At 39.4% G+C, this 5,854-nt stretch overlaps 1 pseudogene; it reads left to right on the top strand.

Annotated features, from left to right (window-relative positions):
- Positions 1 to 295, top strand: part of LOC102873805 — a 1,863-nt pseudogene extending 1,568 nt beyond the window's left edge.
- Positions 296 to 5,854: the final 5,559 nt, after the last annotated feature.

Here is a 5,854-nt window from a genome sequence, read left to right as displayed (position 1 = left end):
TTGTCAAAAATCAGTTGACCATAGATGGGCAGATTTCCGGGTTCTCAATTTTATTCCATTGTCTGTCATTGTACCAGTACCATGCTGTCTTAACTACCATGGCAGTGTAGTCCAATTCTATTCATTAAGCTCGAAGAGGATTCGCCTGCAATCCAAGGATGCCTTATTCTTCCTTTTCAACAACATTATGCCTCCTCCCATTAGTGCTATCATGGGCCAGCGGTATGAGGACAACCATGAGTAAGACTATTTTCTGTATGTCTCCTACAGTGACGAGAGTGTCTATGGGAAGTGAGTGGTGGAAGTCCAACAGATGGGAGTGCCTGGTCTCGGGGCTTATGTGTGGGATATGGGGGAAGAGAGAAATGGCTTCCACCATAAGGAGACAGAAGCCAGAGACATCTGGAAACACTACACTGTATACACTGTCATCGTATCTTCACGCACTCTGTTGATGTTTTTTGCTGCTTCCTTGGCCCGGGTTGGGGTGTGGGGTGGGGCAGATGTAAGGACCGAACTGTTGGATTTGCTTTGGTGAAACTAATGATGCGGATTACACAGTTCACTACAAAGTAATTTTGTGTAATTTTATAGAAAAATCAGGAGGCGGGCAAGTTGGTGGGCAGAAAGGATGGTGGTCCAGCAGCACCTTCCTATTTTCTCTTTTCTTTGGGTAGAGATTCTATTTTTGACATTTGCACAAGATAACAGGGAAGAAGGAAGGGGAATGTTTTAGAGCTACTGATAATGGACCATTCCTGGGGCCCCAAAGCAAATTCCACTATATGTAAAGCATTGTCACCCCTTGTCCCTTCCCTGCATCTGATCCCCATCATAATCTAACCCTTATCTGTCACATCCTGTGATATCAGGGCTGAAGCTCTCTTTTGGAAAGGGATAAAGTGGTTATTCTGAAGATAGTGTTAATAGCATTAAACTTGAGTTGACTGAGAATTAAGCATCTCTGCCTAACCGTTCTTTCTGGTGCTCAGTAAACCACATGTACTGTGGACTTGGTTGAATTTTGGACAGACATCTCTAATCACAGGGTTAACCACTTCTCTAGTGTGTCCCAAACTTGACTTTACATTTAGGAACAGAGATGTCTTGTCTTGAAGGGGCAGGTAAGAAGCAATATAGATAATCTGCACGTCGTGCTCATCCAGAATTCTTGCTACCTTACTGCTGGATTTCACTGTCCTTTCAGTCTCACATGCACATGAATGCTAAACGATGGCCATCTGCTTCTCTCCTTTGGTTTTACTCTATTGCAGCTGCTAGTTAGACAAATGTGGGAAGATGACTAGTAATTCATGGGGTTCTGTTGATTCTAATGATTTTCACTTCAGGGTTTATAATGTAGGGTGGGGGTGGGGAGCAGGAATTGTACTCAGACATGACATTTCTTTTTTTTTTTTTTTTAGACATGACATTTCAATCATCTCTGCTAATGAAAGAGTCCTTTCTGTTGGAGGAAATTTTTGTGTTGGTTCTGTCAGCTGCAGGTTCTTGTATGAATGTATGCTGTCAGGTCAAGGAAATAAAATAACTGCATACTGGAAAAAATATGAATATAAAAATTATGACTGGATTTATAGGCAACATCATGAGAGATAGAGAAAAGATTGGATTTGTCAACAATTTCATCTTACTTGAATCCACAATCAACACCTTTGGTACTAGCAGTCAGGAGAAAAGGAGATGTACAGCATTGGGAAAGCCTATAGTCAAGGACTGCTCCAAATTACTGAGGAGCAATGATATCAGTTTGAAGACTAAGGTGCACCTGATTGAATCATCTGGTTGATGTCTTTGAGTTCCGGTGTTAGAGAAGAGTACTGAATATTTCATAGATTGCTGAAAGAACAAATACATCTTGGAGAAAGAGCAGCCAGAATGCTTCTTGGAGGAAAATATGACAAAGCTTTGTCTCACTACTTTGAACATGTTGTTAGGAAAGGCTATTCCTTGGAAAGGGACATCATACTAAGAAAGGTGGAGGATTGGCAAAAAAAGAATACCCTCAGACCAGATGAATTGACATAGTGACTGGAGCTCAAGAATGTCAGAAAGGATGAGGATGGCACAGGATATGAGAGAATTAATATCTGTTGTTATTGGGTCACTATGAGTCGTACTTGACATGATCCCACTTCACCACCACAGCAACATGAAAAGATCTGAATCTTGTCTTATCTTTTGCTATCCTCACCATTTCTGCTATGCTTGAGCCCACTTTTATAGTCACTGTGTCAATTCATTTTTTTTGAAAGTCTTCTTCTCTTCCTCTGACCCTTCACTTTCCCCAGCATGATATCTTTCCTCCCGCCTCCTGACAGCATGCTCAAAATATATGTGACAGAATTTCATCATCTTTGCCTCTAAGCAACACCCCTAGTCACACTTCCTGCAAGACAGACTAGTTTCTTCTTTTGTTAGTACCAGAGTCAATATTCTTCTCCAACACAATTCAAAAGCATCCATTCTTCTTCTGTCATCCTTATTCACTGTCCAACTTTCAGATACATAGGAAGCAACTGGAAATACCATAGCTGGGATTAGGTATACTTTAAGTTTTAAACTGATATCCTTAAACAAACAAGCAAAAGTGACATCCTTGCTCATTAACATTCTAGAGAGGTTCTTGTGGCAGGTTATCCTTTGATTTATTGACTGCTGTTAACATGTGTGTTGACAGTGGATCTAAGTAAAATGAAATCCTTGTCAACTTTAATCTTTTCTCCATTTATCAAGATGTTGCCTATTGGTCGGTCCTGTGGTGAACATTATTGTTTATTAATATAATCCATATTGAAACTATAGTCTTTGATCTTCTATTGGAAGTGCTTCAAGTCTTTTTCAATTTTTTAAATTGATATTTTAATGAAAGTTTATAGAGAACTTGGATTTCCATTCATTTATTGTTGCACATTTTCTTTTCTGCCCACCCCCTCAGTTTGCTTTTCTCTTTGAAAAAAAAATATTTCATGGTTGTACAATCATAGTCCACTATGCAGCTCTTGTTCTGGACTGTTGTTATGCAAATAATACCTAATCGTATATTCCTTTTAAACAGTTCTATTCCTCATCTGTTTCAATGCAGTGTACATTATTTATCCCCTCTTTTCTTAGTTTCCTCCAAACCCCATGCCAGCCCTGTTTTATAACAGTGGCATTATGCGATATTTGTCCTTTTGTGACTGAGATATTTAACTCAGCAAAATGTCCTCCAGGGTCACCCATATTGTATAATATTTCATGAGTTCTTTGTTATTCAGTGCTGCATAGTGTTCTATTGTGTGAATATACCACAGCTTCTCTATCCATTCGTTTGTTGATGGGCACTTGGGTTGTTTCTATCTCTTTGCTGTTGTGAAAAACACAGCAATAAACGTGGTTGTGCCTCTGTCTGTTTGCATGGCAGTTCTGGTTTCTTTAAGGATATATTCCCAGTAGTGCGATTGCTGGGTCAAATGGTATTCCTATTTCCAACTTTTTGAGAAATCGCCATACTGGCTTCCAGAATGGTTGCACCATTTTACACTCCCACCAACAGTGAATAAGGGTTCCATTTTTTTTACAACCTTGTTAGTATTTGGTGTTTGCTGCTCTGTTGAATTTCACTCTTCTTAGTTGTTCTGATTTGCATCTCTCTTAGAGCTAAGGGTTTTGAACATTTCTTCATGTGCTTGTTGGCCATCTGAATTTCTTCTTTGGTGAAGTATTTGTTCATATCCTGTGCCCATTTTGTGATTGGGTTGTTTATCTTATTGTGGTTTTTGAGTATTCTAGAAATCCCACCTATAAGTCCCTTTGATGCCTTTGAGCTGTGGTGCTGGAAAAGAATATTGAATGTACCATGGACTGCCAAGTAAACAAACATATTCATCATGGAGAGGGTTAAACCAAGATACTCCTTGGAGGCAAGGATTCTGGGGCTTCGTCTGACATACTTTGGACATGTTGTAAGGAGAGACAGGTTCTTGGAGAGGGACATCAAGCTTGGGAGGGTGGAGGGACAGCGCAGGAGGGGAAGACCTTCTATGAGATGGATTGATTCAGTGACTGGGGCAATCGGGATGGGTGTGTCAGAGGCAGTGCGATTGGCACAGGATAGAGCAGGGTTTAGGGCTGTTGTATATAGGGTCGCTATGAGTCGCAAACGACTCGACAGCACATAACAACAACAACAACATAAGTCCCTTATCAGACATATTCCAAAAATACTAAATATTTTTTTCCTGGTCTGTGGCTTTTCTTTTTACCTTGTAGGAGAAGGTTGGTTGTTTTTTCTTGATATGTTTTGTTTTATTTTTATGCTTTTATGATTCCTGTATGTTCTGCAAGACTATCACAAAAAGTCACTGAATATCAAAGAAGGAGAATGAAATAATCACATAAAATTCAGAATTTTCTAAAGAAGTAGATTCAGATATTGTGGTATCTTCCTTGGATTTATTTTATAACATAACAAGCACTATAAGAAGCTTACATTTGGAATCCATTGAAAGGCACAAGAGTAGTTAGGTTGAAATTTGAACACCGATTATTTGTAGCACAGATAAGAGTAAATAATGCACTTATTAATTTGGGCACTTCCCCCCCCCCTTTGGTTTTACTGTTGCTGTTGTTTGGAGAAGTTTTTGAATGTGCATAGGGATTTGATTCTTAGAATGTCCCATTCATCTATTTTATCCTCTGCTGGCTGTTAGAAGTCTTCAGTTCTGCAAGCAAGGTTGTGTCACACAGAGCACAGGCTGTTGCTTAGTCTTCCTTCAATCCTTGATGCTACATCCAAGCAACATATACTTGACGTAGGTTCCATGATAACATCCTCCAAAGTACAGTCATGACACTTAAGTCGACTCAGATATCAATATACTGACTCATAAACAACATTAAAAATTATTCAAATAGAAATGAAAATGTCAGAGTGTGTCCAAATTGCAAAGTAGATAAGGTTCTGGGAGACTTTGACTGTATGTTTGTGTGTTGCACATATTATTAGCATGGGGTAGGAGAACATATCTTGCTGTGGGCTAGGGCCAAAGAGTTCAAATGCCTCTTCTTCACTGGTCTTAAAATAAATCAGACTAAAATCAATATTATTTTTCAAATGTACTAGGCTTCCTTGGATGTAAACACATTTCTACATTGCATAAACAAAGGCAGTTTGAACTGTTCCAGTCAGTAATGGAATAGAGACTCAAACTCGTGTCATCAAGTCAGAACCAAAGATTGTAGCTGACCCTTACCCCTGCAGCTTTTTGCATTTTTTTTCCTTTTCTTTTTTATTTTAACAAAAGTTTACAGAAAAGTCACATTTTCATTCATTGATTGTTGCCCACTACCCTCCCTCCCCTCCTAGTTCATTTTTTAAAGAACATTCACTCATTGTCACATAATTTCCTTCCTTCTCACACCTTTTCTAGTCCACTTTGCAATGCACCTCTTATTCTGGACTGTTGTCATAAAAATAATGCCTGATCATATATTCCTTTTAAACAGTTCTTTCCTTCATCTGTTCCAAGGCAGTGTCCATTATCTATCCTCTCTTTTCCTAGTTTCCTTCAACCCCCCATGTCAGTCCTGTTTTAAAACAGTGGTGCTATGCAGTATTTGTCCTTTTGTGACTGAAATATTTTTTTTATTGGGCAAAACATATTGGGGGTACAAGGAGGTGAGGGTTGGGGGCAGAAGGGTGAGGATGGGCCAGGATGCAGTTGCAGAGCTGCACAGTTTGGTCGGTGGGGGAAGCAGGTGAAGGAGATGATGAGGGTCCAGTGGAGATCAGATGCTACAGAGGAATGACAAGCATTTTTCAACAGTAATTAAACCAACTGTCTTATTGATT

The sequence above is a fragment of the Elephantulus edwardii genome, unplaced genomic scaffold (assembly GCF_000299155.1).
Source record: "Elephantulus edwardii isolate Elephantulus edwardi_28Jun2011 unplaced genomic scaffold, EleEdw1.0 scaffold00097, whole genome shotgun sequence".
NCBI classification, from domain to species: domain Eukaryota; kingdom Metazoa; phylum Chordata; class Mammalia; order Macroscelidea; family Macroscelididae; genus Elephantulus; species Elephantulus edwardii.
Note: the sequence above shows the minus strand (reverse complement) of the source record. Positions and strands in the feature narration are given on the sequence as shown.